Below are 18,172 nucleotides of genomic sequence, written 5' to 3' on the forward strand. Positions count from 1 at the left end.
AATCACTGCTTGTGCTTTCTTCTAGAATTTTTATGTTTCAGGTTTCACATTTAGGTCTTTAACCCATTTTGAGTTTATTTTTGTGTACCAAGTAAAAAAGTGGTCCAGTTTCATTCTTTTGCATAGAGATTTCCCAACATTATTTGTTGAAGAGACTCTCTTTTACTCTTTGCATATTCTTGCCTCCTTTGTCAAAGATTAATTGACCATATAATTACAGGTTTATTTCTGGGCTCTGTATTCTGTTCCATTGATCTATGTGTTTATTTTTATGCTCATACTGTTTTGACTACTACAATTTCGTAGTATAACTTGAAATCTGGGATTGTGATACTTCCTCTTTGTTTTTTCATGATTGCTTTGGCTATTCAGGGTCTTTTGTGGTTCCATACAAATTTTAGGTTGGTTTGTTCTACTTCTGTAAAAAATGCTGTTGGTATTTTGATAGGGTTTGCACTTAATGTGTAGATTTCTTTGGGTAGTATGGACATTTAAACAATATTTGTCCTTCCAATTCATGAGCATGGAATATCTTTCCGTTTGTGTTGTCTTTGATATCTTTTATCAATGTTTTCTAGTTTTCAGAGTATAGACTTTCATCACTTTGGTTAAGTTTATTCCTAGATATATTTTTTAAAGATTTACTTATTTATTTGCCAGAGAGAGCGCACAAACAAGGGGGAGGAGCAGAGGTAGAGGGAGAAGCAGGCTCCTCACTGAGCAAGAAGCCCGATATGGGCCTCCATCTCAGGACCCTGGGATCATGACCTGAGCCAAAGACAGACGCTTAACTGACTGAGTCACCCAGGGGTCCCTAGTCCTAGATATTTTATTATTTTTGGTGCAGTTGTAAATGGGATTATTTTCTCAATCTCTCTTTCTGCTGCTTTATTGTGTATAGAAATGTAATGGATTTTTGTATATTGATTTTTATATCCTGTGATCTTACTGAATTCCTTTATTAGTCCAATAGATTTTTGGTAGTCTTTTGGGTTTTCTGTATGTGGTATCATAAGACATTCCTTTCTTCTGAGAGGAACTGAAATAATCATCATACTTGTGTTTTCTATAGCTAAATCATTCCTTAGTTCTATATTCTCTCACAAAAAGCATTGGGTCATTTTCCTTAGAGAAGATAGGTTTTTTGTTTTGTCTTAGTTTCATTATTAAGCAATTGAGAGAATCACTTGTATTCTCTGTATCTCAGTCATCAGATGGATCTTCTCAGAAGAGGATTATTCCCCAAAGGTGGTGCATGGTTACAGAGATGTTAAGGAGTGAAGGGACCATACCTTCTATTTTTTGTAACTCCCAGACTTTCCAGTTCAGATTCCTGTATCTAAAGAGAGTGCAATTTCAAAGCATCCCAATGATATTGTGCTAACTAGCTTTTTGTGCTGTTTTAACTTCAATTAGTGCTTATTAGGTCTGTAGGAAGCTCTATTTTTAAAAACGATCTTTTGCCATTCCAGTATGAACTTCCCCAGATGGAGTTCTTCATCCCCTCTCAAAAATAATCATACCTACTTCTCTATTGTTGTTGATAGTTCCGTTTGTCTCTCCTTCTCTGCAACATCATTTCATTTATTTATCGATAACCTAATATTTCAGGTCCAGTTTGCAGTTTTGAAAACACAAAGATGAATGGGCCATATTCTCTGACTTTAAAGAATTCATGGAATAGTCAGAACCAAAACACATGGTCAAAATCCAATACTGTAAGGATGATGGCATGTGTAGATCAAGGGGTATGACGGGAACAAGGATGCAGAATACAAACTAAGATTTGAATAATCAGGAATTGCTAAGTAAAATCACCACTTATGTTTTAAAGAATGAAGAGTAATTATTCAAGTAAGGCAGAAGGAGGAGATAGGGCATTCTAAACTGAGGATAAAGCTTTTCTTTCTCTTTTTTTTAATGAACATGAAGTACAGAGCTTGTATCGAGTATAAAAAATTGCACATATAGCTAGTGTATCAAATCCATCCTCCTTGGAATGAAAGTATACATGACCCTGATCCTCCTCTTATTATTCTTTATATTCATTTGATGAGGCTAATCATTTCTCTTTTCTCCAGCTGAAACTCAGATGGAGTTTCCCTCATGATTTTTCTAGTCAGTTCCTTCAGTCCATTATTAAAATGCCCAGTCCCACAAAATAGTCAAGATTCCTAGTTGATTTAAAGTTAAAATTTCCCTTTCCCATCTTTTTCTTCCAGTTGAAGAAGGGGATGTGGAAGTATCTTCTCTTTTGCACATAATATAGGAAGATTGGAGTTAATTCAAAGGATATGTAGAGTCATTGAAAATACCTGATCATAACCGTAGTATAGTTATATTTCAGTTTGTAACTATGCTTTGTTTAGAGAATGGATTTAAAGAATAAGTCCAGAGGCAGAAGAGAACAAAGGAGATTTCCCCCCAATTACCCATGATAGATCTAGTAGTGATGCAGAAGAAAGAAAAGGGAAACTAAGAAAGTAAAATCTGTGTGCACTGGGTGATTGTTTAGATGTGAGTGGAGAAGAAAAATGTGAGATGAAAGGTAAATCTCAGTTTCCATATTGGATGGGATGGGTGGAATCTGCTGTTTCTGTGGACGTATACAGAAGGTGGAGTTTTAGACAAGATGTTAAGCTCAGTTTTAAATGTGTTGATTTCAAGGTGCATATGAGACAAAGTGAAGATGGCCATTGGACCCTTGTGTCTATTACGGAAGTCTCAAGTAGAGAATGATTATGGTTGAAAACTTTACTAGAGATAGTTATAAATGTAGATATAAGTACATGGAGTATACATATACATAAGATCTATGTATCTATACTTTTTTCTAGAATTTCCATTTGGTTCTTCAATGAACATTTCAGTTTATCTGCTAAGATTTATGTGTTTAATCATTATGTGTGTATTTTAATTTACATACTGAGCCTAGTTATTATAAATGCTTTTAAAATCTTGTCTGCTAATTACATATGCATCATCTCAGAAACCCCAGTGATTGCTTGTTATTGCTGAAATAGTTTGAGAAATTACTCATATGATAGAATTTATCATTTAAAGTCTATAATTTAGTGGTTTTTAGTATATTTATAGAGTTGTTCATTGATTGCCTTTTATTCTGAGTATTAGTTACATTTTAAGGTTTCTTTGTATAGCTAATAATATGGGATTATATCCAACATTGTGAATGATACCTTACAGAGACACTGGATTCTGATATATTCTATATCTGTAAGTATAGACATACACACACACACACACACACACACACACATATGGCTAAAGTGTTAAATCCACAGAATGGGAAAAACAAGTAGTCAAGGGAAGAAGACACACCTGGCTAATGCCAATGTGTATAATGAGTGGTCTACACAAAGAAGACAGAAAAGAAAATGAGAATAAGTAGAGGTTATGTTATCACAGAAACAAGACGTATTATTTCTAACTTAGAAGTTTTGATTAAAAATCTTAACTTCTCAATTCTGTCAAGATTACTTATTTCCATTTCATTACAAATATCATATACGTTTGCTAAAACTTATTGTAAGTGCATTCATCCTTCCAGAAATTAAAAGAAAATGCAATATAAATAAATTAAAAACAAAAAACAAAAAACTTCCTTTAAAAAAAATGTCCATGACTGCCTGATAAATCTGGATTACTCCTTTTTTTTGTTGGGGGGGGGGCAGTGAAGGGAGTGTTGGTAACTATGTTGTGATCAACATCTTTTCATTCTCTGCTCCCTGCTTAGCCATTTGGGATGCAGGGTTTCTGCCAGAGTTATAATGCAGGTGTTCTCTAGCACATTATCATTCCATGATTATGTATACAGACCTTGGATTTACCTCTGTTTCTGGAACTCTCTGTCATTAGGAACATAAGTTTATCACTTTGACCTTTATCTGTGATGGAGTTTTGTTGAAATCCCCACCATAAATCATACTGGTGTTAACTATTTGTTTTAAAGTCTTTAGGGCCATTATTTTATAAACGGAAATTGAAAGCATCTTTATCTCAGTTAAATGAGGTACACATTTTTGTATATGAGAAGAGATATTTAAAGTCACCTAACAGAAATCTTTGAGTAAGATTGGGATAAGTCAACTACTTTTCTGGTTGAGTAAGTATTGTCAGCTTTATTGTTACTACTAAGAATTTTATCAGCTTAGAACTTGAGTTTTGATTTTAACCATGTTTTCAGAAGAAATTTATATCTTTTCTCCTATAATTTTTTGAATGAATTATTGTAAAATGAAGTATTTACTGAGTGAGCTATAATAATGGCATCTACTATTTATATAGCACTTACTATAATTTTGTTCAAGTATGTAAGGAATAAAATACCAAATTTAACAATAAATACAGAAATATTGAAGTCACTTGTATCCATATCAGGTATAGAAGATCTGGGATGGATGGATGGATAGATAGATGATAGATAGGCAGATAGGCATAAATGAAACAATGAGAGAACCAGTCTATTTCTCAAACTGGTAAGTAGTATTTCCAGACCACAGTGTTATAACTGACTGAAAACTGGTACTAAGGAGAAGACTAAGACCTTATTATTGTCCTCAAGGATATTTTTTCCAACTGTATTGAGATATAATTGACATATAACATTGTATAATGTTAAGATGTACAAGGTGATTGTTTGAACACATATTTTGTGAAATGACTACTATACTAAAGTTAGTTAACACCTCCATTATCTCACATAATTACCATTTTGTTTTTTTGGTGAGAACACTTAAGATCTACTCTCTTAGCAACTTTGAAGTGTATAACACAGTGTTGCTAACTGTAATCATCATTAGATGCCCAGAATTTATTAATCTTATAACTAGAAGTCTGTACTCCTTGACCAACTCTTCCCATTTCCCATCCTGTGGCAACCACCATTCTATTCTCTGATTCTGAATTTGGCTTTTTCAGATTACACATGTGAGTATTTGTTTTTCCCTGTCTGATTTATTTTACTTAGCATAATGTCCTCAAAGTCCATATAGGTTGTCATACATGGCAAGATTTCTTTCCTTTTTATGTTTGCATAATATTCCACATTGGTCAATTTATATGGAATATATATATATTCCATATATATGTATATATATATTCCATATATATGGAATATTTGCTATTTTTCTATCCATTCATCTATTTATATGGAATATATATATGGAATCTATAAATATATATATGTATATTTGCTATTTTTCTATCCATTCATCTCTCATTGCTTAGGCTGTTTCTATATCTTGGTTATTGTAAATAAGGATGCTATGAACACAGGGTGCAAATATCTCTTTAAGATAGAGGTTTCATTTCCTTTGGCTGCATGCCAGAAGTGGAATTGCTGGATCATATGGTAGTTCTATTTCTAGTTTTTTGAGGAAACTCTAAACTGTTTCCCATAGTGTTTGAACCGATTTACATTCCTGCCAACAGTGTATGGGGGGCTTCCCTTTCCTCCACATCCTCACCAACACTTGTTACCTCTTTTCTTTTTGATGACAGCCATTCTAACAGATGTGAAGTAGTATCTCATTGTGGTTTTGATTTGCATTTCCGTGATGGTTAGTGATTTTTTCCACGTAACTCTTGGCCATTTCCTCAATTATATGTTAACCCAATAGAAAGACAAAGCTAATGTATGAAACGAAAGACAATTTCTGTTAAACTCTGTGGAAACAACTATAAGAACAACAGAAGACTAGACTTCATTTTTACTGAAAATCTAATTGCTGAGAGCTTTCACATGCATTCTCTTATTTAATCTTCACAGGAATGCTCTGTGGCGACATTATTAAGGCCATTTTGTAGGTGAGAAACTAAGAAACCTGTGCTAATTCACAAACATGACTCAAATGCAGATTTATCTCATTCAAAATCCTGTGATCTTTCCATTATTCCACGGAAGTAGTGGTGAAGGACGCAGACTATAGTTTCTTTGCTCTGTTTTTCACATGAAAGTAGATTCTGCATGCTAAACTCTGTTTTGTATCAGTGAAGCTCCTTTAGGTGGCATTATTTTACATTTGTAAAGGTTAAAGTAATCCGGTTTTTCTGGGGGGGGGGGGGGAGGAAACTTTTCTCTTTCCAAGGATGGGTGATAACACTCTCAATTTAACCCAAAAGTAGTAGACCAGGAAGGTTTTACATAACACAACTTCCCAGCTTTGCCAACCATGGATATCTTTAGGAAAGTTAAGTCAAGATTTAGATCTCAAATATATAATCCCACTATGAAGTTTCAGACTTCTAATATGAGGTTTCAGAATTTCTAATACATGTTCAAGCAAATGCAGATATCTCTATTTTTTCCTTGCAGAAAACAAAATTGTGATCGTCATAAAAACAGACTGCATTATGCACTTTTTATACCACTCATAGAATCTAATATGATGCTAAGAGAGTAAAAGTTATGGTAGTTGCTAAATAAGTCTGGAGGCAAGAGCCTCACTACTGTCTAACCAAATAAGTATTTTACATTAAGGAACTTCAAGCCAGGCAGGAACTGTAGACAATCATGAAATGCTATTGGTGAGAAATGTAGGCCTGTCTCATATGTCTAAACTTGGAGTTATCTTTCTCACCCAAATACATGTAGTTATTTTCCATATTTTTCTTTTCACACTGTTGTTACCATCAAAATATACTGAATATATACAGAGCTTGGTAGCCTCACCAGAAGTGCTGCAAACGATGAAGAGTTCAAAGTTTCAAGAGGTGGTTTATACCATTGAAAGGCGTTAATAATTTTTAGAGCAAACTAGGCCTGAAGACATCTCAGATCACACTACGTGGTAACTTCAGTATCCCCTAAAAATAGTGACAGAGCCAATCTCAGTGGACATTCAAGATTTGCCTCATTTGTAAATACTATCTGGACTATGTGTTTAGAGTGAATAAGAGATTGATGTTTACAGACTTCTGTTAGATGCCTCTCCAACTAGATTATACTGCTTATCATCACCCTTAAGATGTTTTTAAGTCAACTTTTAGAGAAAAACTGATCCATTTGTTCAACACATATATATTTTTTAAATTTTTATTGAAATTCCAGTTAACATACGGTGTAATATTAGTTTCAGGTGTACAATTTAGTGAGACAACACTTACATACAACACCTGGTGCTTATCCCCAGTGCATGTCTTAATCCCCATCACCTGTGTAACCCATTCCTGCACCCTCAACACATACTTTTGAGCACTATGAAATAAACCTTAATCTCAGTGCAAGAGATACCACAGAGAACAAGATACACAAAGTTCACACTCTCATAGGGTTTATGTTCTCATGTAATACCCACGTCTGCATCGTGTCTTCCCTGAAAGTTGGTATTTATTTTTATTGACTGATATTATAAATATCTTTAACAAAATATATCAAGTGAATTATAATGAAAGAAAATTAACTTTTGTCACCTCATTGGTATATGATATTGATCAATGAATAAGTGAATTAATTATTTTCATCAAATATGACTGTTACTAACATAGTTCTGCTTTCATTTTAGGTTTGGAGTACGAGTCAAAATTTACATCCATGCTGGATTTTACTAAAACTATAACCTCATTTGTGGCAATTAGTTTCATGTAACATCCAGTTTCTACTAAAGGACATTCTGGAAGGTATTCTGACAAGGAGTGGAGCATTACTTGTTTTCATCTGACCGCTAATAATCAAATTCCAGCCAGTCTGCAAACTTTGGTCAAAAGTAAGTGTCACTTAATTGTCTAATAAATTATTTTCTGTGGTGTTTCTTCCCCTCATAGTTGTGTTTTTTTTCCCCACTATGAACTTTTCCCGCTTTTCAGTTTTTCCTTATCTTAGTAGTCAAGTTAGTGTTATAGGAAGGGTGTATTTCTTAACTGCAACCCAAAAGACTAAAAATAAGACTGACAGTGGAATTCTTAATAGAAATTTTTTTAAAAAATGGCAATTATCATTTTAAACAAAATAATTTAAAATATATAATTCTATGCCCACTGAAAATATCCTTCAAAGTAAAGGTGAAATAAAGACATGTCCACAAAATTATAGTGAAGAGAATTCACTAGTAGTAGATAGATACTAAAAGGAAGTCTTCAAGAAGAAGGAAAATACTCCTAGAAATAAATACAGAAAAGAGTAAAAGTGCTAAAAAAACTAAAGAATGGAAAAACATGTTATTTCAGCAGTATCCAAAAGAAGTCTTATGTAGTTATGCCAATGTCAAATAGGGAATATTTTAAGGCAAGAAGTATCACTAGAAATAAAGAGAGAGCAAAAAAATAAATAAATAGAAGAAAAACATTTCATAATGAAAAAGGTCAATCTACCAAGAAGATTTAATAATTCTAAAATTGTGTGCATCCAACAATATAAGTTCCAAATATATACAGAACAAAGTGGCAAAAGTAAAAGGTGGAGTGCAAAAATCCACAATGAAGAAGATTTTAACACACATTTCTCATAACTAAGTCCAAGCAGGAAAAAAATTCAATAAGCACATAGAAGATCTGTAGAAGTTATTAAGATATTTACCTAATTGATATATATGAAGTGCTGCAGAACAAAATAGATGAATGCACAGATTCTCTTGACATTCACATGAACATTTATCAAAGTGTATTGTAAAAAATTTTATATAGGCTGGAGTAAAAAGAAAATCTCAACAAATGTTAAAGTACTAGATAATTCGGAAAGTCCTTTGACCCCAATGTAGTGAAACTGGAATTCAGTCATAAAAGATGACTAGAATATGTCCTTATATTTGAAAATAAAGCTATATATTACTAAATAATCCACAGATCAAGTGTTATACAGTAAAGCTATATATTACTAAATAATCCACAGACAATATTTTGAACTGAATTACAGTTTTTTAAAAATCTAGTATTGCCTGCAGAGGCAGGCAAAATTGTTTAGACAGAAGGTATTACATTAAATGTATATATACAAAAAAAGAAAGGCTAAAAATGATTATTCTAAAGGAGTTAAATAATATCAAATTAATTCTAAGAAAATGGAAGAAAAACATAAAGAGCAGAAATAAAAATTTAAAAATCTATGGAACACTAAATAGTCAATAAAAGTATTAAACAGCCAAAAGTTGATTTCTCTATAAATTATAGACTAATAGATTTGATACACTCCTAATAAGATCTACTAAGAGGGGCATCTGTGTGGCTCGGTCAGTTAAGCGTCCTACTCTTAATCTGGGCTCAGGTCATGACTTGAAGCTTGTGAGGTCAAGCTCCGTGACAGGTCTGTGCTCAGCGTGGAGTCCCCTTGAGATTCTCTGTCTCCCTCTTCCTATGCCCCTCCCCCACCCTTACAGCTATAATCTGTGTGACTATATAGATAAAGGAAGAAATGTTTTCTCTAAACAAAACTTCGTTCAAGCTAAAAGACATCACAGACCAGCTACAAAAAAAAACAAAAAACAAAACAAAAAAAACCCAAAAACCAAAAAAACCGAAAATAGTTTAAATTATGTTCTGTTTCAAGAAAACAAAGTAAGAGATTCATCTAGGATTCAGCAGTTAGAGATTAGGAATATAATAATAAAACTATTTATGGAAATCTGTATCAAAAACTGATTTTCAACCTTTCCAGTTTCATGGCGGTCTCATAAATAGCTACCGTATTTTCATCCTTGCAGATGCGAGAATGCTCAATGCCTATCAAAAAGGAATGATGAGGCAGAACAGATGAATGAAGTAGGGAAGTCTTTTGAAAAAACAAATCAATACGAAAGACTTTCTTTAATAATAGAGTGTAAATCCAACCAGGAAGGCAGTTGTGCCAGAGCCGCCTTGGAATTCCCCCAGGAAAGACAAGGCAAGAAGGAGTCAACACTTTAGGCTCAGCCGGTTCGAATTACTCTGGTGCGTCTGGGGCCGCAGAGGTTGTCTCTAGTTGCCTGAAACCCATTCAGGGCAGAGAAAGCACCGGGCTCCGCATCTTCAGCTCCGCACTCGCACCTGCATCGGGGAGCAGCTGTGGCTCCGCCTCCTTCCCGTCGTAGCATGAATAGTCGGTTGCCCACCCTGCATCACATGGCGCGCCCTCCTCGTTCGTCCCACTTCCTGTCCTGCTGTGGATGTTTCGTAGCACGTCACAGAGACAAGGGTGAGTGCAGTGTAATAAGGGATTTGGGGAGAGGGGGACCACGTTCGTGTGCTTTTGTGAGCGTATATTGCTATAATGACGCTATTTTATTACTGGGTACTGCTGTGTCTCTTCCGGTGCCTCCTGTAGGCATTAAGCTTTGTCAGAGGGGCTTAGGTATAGGAAAGGGCGTCGTGTCCGCGGGGTTCGGTACTCTCCACGGTTTCCGGCACCGCTGCGGTCCTGGCACGTGTGCTCCCCAGCAAGGGGAAACGTGTCGACCTTACGGACGTGGGAGGGAGAGCTGGGTAAGACGTAGTTGGGGCACGGACAGTGCGCTGCTTGGTGTGTACATGAAAACGTGCTTGTGGGAAGGTTGTCGTTATCTTCAGGAATCCTCTAGCTCCGAGAAGGGCAGTCTCTTCCCGGGTCTGAAGGCTCCCAAGAGAGGTCAGAACGTCATAATATACAGAAAATAACCAAGCACAATTAATACACATACCGACTGTTGACAAGGGTGTGGAGGAACTGGAATTCTCATACACTTGGGAAGACAGTTTGATAGTTCCTTTACAGTGTAAACATTTACCTGCTTTGTGACCCAGTGATTCCACAGTTAGGGGTCTCTCTGCCCAAGGGAAGTGAAAGTGTAACTCCATACAGATATTTGTACACTCGTATGAGGTATATAGCTGGTGTATTTCGGATAGCCAGGATTTTGTAAACCATCTAAATGTATGTCAGCAGGTGAGTGAATGAACTGATGGTGGTAAAGTCATGTAATGGAATACTGTTTAACACAAAGGAGCAACAAGTGAATGTGCACGTGAATGAACAACACCATGAATGAGTCTCAGAATAATTACACTGAAAGAATCCAGTGCATGCCAAATGTCTATAATATATTTCATATCATTCTAGAATTCTTATAAATTTATGTAAAATATATGTAAAATTGTAGAAAATGCAATCTAGGATGACAGAAAAATGTTCAGTGGTTTCACGGGGATGGGGTGAGTGTTAGGGAGATGTCAATGGCAAGGGGATCATGTAACTGTTTGAGGTGATGCATTTGTTTGCTATTTTTGGTGTCAGTTTCCTGACTGCAAATTTTATTAGTTTCCTAGGGCTACTATAATAAATTACCACAAGCTGGTTGGCTTAAAGTAACAGAATTTTATGACGTCAGTTCTGGAGACTAGGAGTCCAAACTCAATGTGTTCCAGGGTCATGCTTCCTCTGAGGTGTCTACGGGAGGATCCTTCCTTGCTTCTTCCAGTCTGTAATAGTCCTGGGTGTTTCTGGCTTTGGGGCAACATCCCTGCAGTCTCTGCCTCCATCTTCATATGGCCATCTTCCCTGCATCTGTGTCTTTTTCCGAAGTTCCCACTTCTTAAAGGAAGGGAAAAATGAAGGGGGGGGGACATCAGAGGGGAGACGAGCCATGAGAGACTATGAATTCCGGGAAACAATCTGAGGTTTTCAGAGGGGAGGGAGGTGGGGGGATAGGTTAGCCCGGTGATGGGTATTAAGGAGGGCAGGTATTGCATGGAGCACCGGGCGTGATACACAATGAATCATGGAATAGTACATCAAAAACTAATGGTGTACTGTATGGTGACTAACATAAAAAGAAAACCAAAAAACACTAGTCATATTGGAATTCCAATACGACCTCATATTAACTAATTACATCTGCAGTTACCCTATTTCCAAATAAGGTCACATCCTGAAGAAACAAATATTTCAACGTTATCTTTTTAGAATTTGACCAATATATGTTTATTTACATACTCAGAACTTAGCAAATTGTATTCTTCAACATGTGTGGTTAATTGTATGTCAGTTAAACCTCAATAATCTGTTCAAAGTTGCTGAAAAGAGAGTCCTATAAGCAATACACTACAGTAGGCCAAATTCTAGATCTGAATTTTTACAAAAGAAAAAAAAACAGCATAATAAGAATAGGCTGTGTATCATATGAAGGAAATTGAAAAAACCTTCAAGACACCAGAGTCATCCCATTAGAAGTTCCCTCAGGAGAGAAGAGAATGCAGTCAGAAAGATGAAGCATCATGATTTTATCCACAGGGTGTCCATTACATGGGTGAAGTGTGGCAGGCTTACTGCTTAGAAGACATTCAGTTGAAAAGGGTCATAGGCAACACCAAGTTTTGAAAGTACAAAATAATAGCTATGTTTTCAAAGTTTAAAGGGTCCTTTAAATTTACAGAAATGTGTTTCAAATACCCACCCACAGGAAGGAAATAGGACCATTGGCATATTTAAGTATCTTTACAAATTAACATATTTGAATGTTAATTAAAATTCAAATAAATAGATTTAATAAGAAAATGTATATTTTATTTTTTTTAATTTTTTAATTTTTTTTTGTCTCTGTATTCTTTTTTTTTTTTTTTAATGATTTTTTATTATATTATGTTAGTCACCATACAGTACATCCCCGGTTTTCGATGCAAGGCTCGATGATTCATTAGTTGTGTATAACACCCAGTGCACCATGCAATATGTGCCCTCCTTACTACCCATCACCGACCTATCCCATAGAAAATGTATATTTTAAAATAAAAGAGATTTAAGCACGGTGGCCATTGAAATAATTTTCATATAAATTTCTGAATACATTTTAGAAATTGGCAGAGTGAAATTTAAAATAGCTTTTATTTGATTCAAAAATTGTATTTTAACTTTTAGTAGGGTACATTCGAAGACTAAAATGTATTATTGAATATGACTTAATTAGACAGTACCTGCAGTGATTTAGTACAATTTTTTTCTTATACTGGACATAGAAAAATAAGAGAAATCAAATATAACTTTTCTGGTATACAAACCTATTCAAAACTGCATCTAGATTCATTTTCTAGAAATACTTGAAATAGGGGAAAAATTTCTTGAGAAAATTGCTGAATTTTTTAAATCATTATTAGCATTTCTGCCCATTAATAATTACCAAACCCTTTTTTCTCCCTTCAAGACCTCCTCTGTTCTAATTTTATGATGTTACTCCTAAAATCTTTGTGTATCTACTAACCTAGTTCTTGGGCTGGTAGTGAATTTATTTTCTAATTACAGGTGGCCTGGTTTAGGTCAGACAGTGATGGGTCTCCACCTGTATGTTGAGTCAGGAATGAAGTCTTATCATCCTGGTGTGCTAGCATGGAGTCCAGTGAGCTATCCAAAGATATGCTTTTTTTCCTAAATGAATTGAAGCCAAGGGGATGAGTGTCTAGCTCTCATTTGGTTGGAGGTCTAGTGTGGAACCATGCTGAGCTGATCACTGAATGAGTCTTTGTGGAACATCCTTCCATGTGCCACTTTCACTGGACAAAAATCCCCTGGGGGTTACATGAGAATAAAGTATTTTACCTTTATTAGTTTTATGAGACTAAATTTTAGATTCAGCATTATTTTCTTTTCCTAGTTCTTCTAAACTTTAGTGATCATGAAAGTCAATTTGTTCCACTTCTCATTCATTTACCAATGGAAAACAATCCTTGGGGGCCCTTTTAAGATTACATTAAATGTAATTATCTGGTTTCAAGTGAGTAAGACCCTAATTACTTTTGAAAGAAGGTGCCTGAATGATATACCTTCAACCTACATCCAATTTGTTCTACTCAGACAACCATCAAGGAAAACATTCAGTGACAGAAATACAATGTGTAGTCTAATTTGGTATGGAATGAATATTTTCTGCAAGGCTAATTACAACCTCCTGGAAAAAAAGACTAATCTCTTGTCACTGACACAGTAGGTCAATAACTATATTTACATTCCCCATTGGCACCTGCTATGTTCTCCGGTAATCAACTCACCAGTAGATAGGACACACTTACCATGCATAATGTGGTTTTAAATGTACTATTGCATTTTATTTTTTTATTAAAACATTTTTAATTTAAATTCAATTAATTAACATGTAATGTATTATTTGTTTCAGGGATACAGTCTGTGATTCATCAGTCTTACATAATACCCAGTGCTCATTACAACACATACCCTCCCCAGTGTCCATCACCCATGTACTATTACCTTTTATTTATATCTATTTTTCAAAGCAAGCACATAAGTTAAACTATTTATTTTCATTCATTAATTAAATTTAGGTACAGAGAACTCATGAATTCATCTAAACAAAATATAAATTACAACTAGCGCTAAGACTAAGCAAATTTTATTGCAGCAAATACTGCTATAAAATCTGCAGTTTAGTGTGAAGCTGTGATTAATGCCCATGTTTGCCAGGTGATACCTAGGGAAGTTGTTTGGTGGGGTTGTTTGTTTTTATTGACATTGGATTTCTAGTCCTTGTCTATAAGAAATTGAAAGATTTTTATATTTCTTTTATTTTTGCTTGTTTATATTCTTTTTACTTTTTCTGGTTTAGTCTCACAGACTGATTTGGTCTTACAGCCAGCAATCATGTGTGAGTGTACGTCTGCATGATAGCAAAGGAGTGACTTTTCCTTCCTTTGAGTATTAACCTTAATGTGTCTTATTTTAGTTTTCGTTTTCCCTTGGGCAATGTTCTGAGTGCATACTTTGACGTCTACAAATTCTCTTGCAAAACTACATGTGGCTCCTTTCAAATTGAGTCTTCCCCTCCCCAGCCTCCCAAAGATAATTTCAAAAATTTGATCAGAAGTCATAACCTGGCAGCCTGTAAGCCAAATTCATTCAGTAGATGTGTTTCTATTGCAATGACTGTTGTGAGTTATATTGTTTTGTTTTTACCTCTGTAGTATTTTTTAATTGAATAACTTTTAAAAATCGGGAAATTTCATGTAACCTGGCTTTTGAAAATTGTGGGATTTGCCAACATGGAGTTCACTTTCTACAGGGAAGAAATCTTCTGGAGTCGAGTCCTTTTAACCTTGGCAAGTACACATCAGTTTACCATAGATTTCAACAATCATGATTTTTCTTATCTTGGCTCGTTTCATTCATGTATTACTTGCTTGGTCCAAGTAGCCATTTAAGAGTGTAATATGTGATTAATACGCATTCAAAGAGCATATATATTGGAGGACCATGCTTGTGCTTATGGCTACAGTTTGGCTTAGTTTCCACTAAATGACGTAGCTGCTTGACGGACAAAAGCAGTGCTCTGAGAAAGCGTCCTTTATATGGTCATAGTTTACTAAAATTCAAAGTGTTTTACCTATATAAAAATAGCTGTTTATTAAATATAAAGGCAGATATGGATAAAACATATATACATTTCCATTACAAGACAAAATGACGTTAAAGCAAGATGTGAGGGGCACCTCACCCCGCAGTTGGTTAAGCATCTGGCTCCGGGCACATTCTCTGAGTCCTGGGATCGAGCCCCCACATCAGGCTGCATGCTCGGTGGGGAGTCTGCTTCTCCCCCTCTCCCATTGCCCCTCCTGCTCGCTCGCTCTCTGTCTCAAATAGTCTTTTAAAAAATAAAAGAAAGCAAGATGTGAAAATAAAAACATATAAGTCTAGTTTTAACTTGCCCACTATGAGTGAAGTTTGTTTTTTCTTACTGGTTTATGAAGACAGATTTACTTTCAAGTACACCTTGGCTATATACAGCCCCGGGGCAAGTCTTGTCTCTCTCCCCTATGCAGTAGTTCTTCTGCTGTTAGCCAAGTGCCAGAACCCACCCACGGAGAGCACAGCAGTACTGGTTTTACCTCTGAATCTCAGAACTGAGACCAAGTCCTCACTGAATCTGTAGGGACTGAGCTGTGTCTCATTCTTCTCCTGTCGTCTGACTCAGAAGCTGCCCTTCAGGGTGGTAGCTGAGCCCACTAAGGTTGGCATGGCATACCAAGTCCGCCATCTTCTTGCTGTCTCTCTCTCCAGCTTCTCTTTGTGCCTTATCCCAGTGCTCCGCTCTCTTTACCCTGAATGCTCACATGAAATCTAAACCCTTCGAACCCTACATCTTCCATTGTTAACGTTTCTAAGTAGCAAAGCATCAAAACACAGCTGTTTCTGGAGAAGTTTTTAATGATACTCTCTTGTATGCTTTAAACAGGATTAAACAGTGTTAAACAATTTTTTAAAATTCGGTATAATTTTTTTTTAAAGCATTTCCTACTTCATCTTTCCCATAGCGCTAAGGGATGTAGGGACACAGCTGCAATCTTCACTTGCTCCAGCTCTACCTTTGTTGTTATTGTTGGGTTTCCCCAGATGCCGCCTCCTGTCTACAGTGGCTCTCCCTACTACTTTTCATAATGAGTTGGGTTTTAGTATTCTCTGTAGGTGTCACCGATGGCCTAAGTGGCCTTGAGAAGAACTCCATGAAAGGAGAGGATGTCTGAAGTGGAGGAGAAAGGGATGCCATTGAAGTTAATCACACGTGATGGCGATTCAACCTTCCTGTAATTAGTATTAGTTGCTAGAATGAAGCTGAGAGTAGAGAGGAAGACAAATAGTGATCCTTTCGTAAAATCACAGTATAGGTAAAAATACAACTTTATTACTATCAGTACAAGGTGTATGTAGAAACATCACATAATCCCTGATACTTCGTGTAGCTGATGAAGTGAAATATGCCTGATTTCAAATCACCACTTCAGCGCATGTTTTCAATATGTGTTTTCATCTAGAACTTTTATTTCTTGAAATGAGATGTCAGGGAGTGGCCAAGCAGGATGATTAGCTCAGATCATTTAAGGAGTAGACCTTGGGCAACCTTGTTAACATTTTGAAGATAATTTTTTTAAAATATAGCTTTATAATAATGTGGATTGAAATAATAGAAGCACTTCATTTTAAAAATCGAACATATCTGTACTTTAATGATTTTTCTTCAGTATTGCAAATTAAATTTTTATTTGTAGAATTTAGTAAAAGCAGAGTGGGGCATAGTACTTAAGCCTACAGTCTTATTCAAATTAAAATACCCGGATCTTTTAATTGATAATATCATTTAGAAAGGGTGTGATCTAATTAGTAACGTTGCTGTGCCTGGTTTTCTGATTTGAGAGATGGAAATGATAATAGTCATATATTAATACTAACTTAATGGAAAAAGAGGCTTTGCAGAGGGGAAATACTCCTATCCATTTGACTGATGCCCTGATTTAGTTAATTCTAGGTCCTTCTTGCAATTAACAAATATTTACCAGCACGTAGGTGTTCTGCTGCTTGCTGTGGAACGTGTACTGGGTAGACCTCCCATCTCTCCTCGTGTGACTGCCTGGTAGGTGGCAGGGTAGAGGAGCCCCTTATGACTGGGCTGCAAAGAGGAGTTCGTGGGGAATTTGGCGTTGACAAAGCAGTTACTAAGAATTTCTTATCTTCCAATCCCACGTCAGTTCCCACGGTTTATTGTCTCCGGTCAATATTATTTGCTGTGGATTAGGTACACGTGGCTTTTATTATTTTGCTAGTAATGTGGACATTTTCCTTCTTTACACATTGGGAAATGTACATCATGTTCTGTTTCCTGATGGCCTCAAATGTCTCCACTAATTCCTTAATGTAAAAGTCAGCAGTGGGAACAAGGCTGACCACACTACTATGTCAGGAGGAATCCTAAAATTCCTAAGAAAGATGACATAAAGGTATTGTAGCTTATTCAAGAAGAGCGTGGGGATTGGAATTGTATCCCAGTTTGAACACAGAAGCTTCCATTGGGTGACTAGCTGGGCTTCTTTAAACAAATCAGTCAAACTTATCTATGACTGATTTTTCTTGTTCTTAGAATAAAGCAAATCTGGACAGATTGAGAGTGATGTTGGATAGGCGAGGAAAGTTAATATATGAAAAGCACCTAGCAAAACACCTGGCATACAGCACCCATCCAAGGAATGATAACAAACCTTATCATCATCAAAATCATCTTGGGGATAAAGATCAACATTACAATGACTTGCAATTTTATGCCTTTTAAGGCCTGGCTTTTCAGAGATCCTGTTACCCTGTTTCAGGTCTTTTATTTACAATATTAAAACAAGCGGTGTTTTGGGTTTTCTCTGTACGAACCAGCTTTAAAAAGTGGTAACGAGATTGGTAGATCATAGGATGTGAAAGGGTGAGCCATCATTCTAAGTGGTGTATCCA

At 35.8% G+C, this 18,172-nt stretch overlaps 1 long non-coding RNA gene across 4 annotated transcripts in view; it reads left to right on the forward strand.

The window, feature by feature from the left end:
- LOC148107088 (uncharacterized) overlaps positions 1–18,172 on the forward strand; it is a 69,283-nt gene that overhangs the window by 42,629 nt on the left and 8,482 nt on the right. For 2 of the 4 annotated variants that reach the window (XR_015723113.1, XR_015723110.1), the window contains exons 3-4: positions 7,524–7,724; positions 9,654–16,977. This is a non-coding gene — a long non-coding RNA (uncharacterized LOC148107088). Of the gene's footprint in view, positions 1–7,523; positions 7,725–9,653; positions 16,978–18,172 lie in introns of those variants that run through there. The other 2 variants (XR_015723112.1, XR_015723111.1) reach the window with 2 other exon arrangements.

Source organism: Ursus americanus, chromosome 35 (assembly GCF_024610735.1).
Source record: "Ursus americanus isolate L20-20 chromosome 35, mUrsAme1.1.p, whole genome shotgun sequence".
NCBI classification, from domain to species: domain Eukaryota; kingdom Metazoa; phylum Chordata; class Mammalia; order Carnivora; family Ursidae; genus Ursus; species Ursus americanus.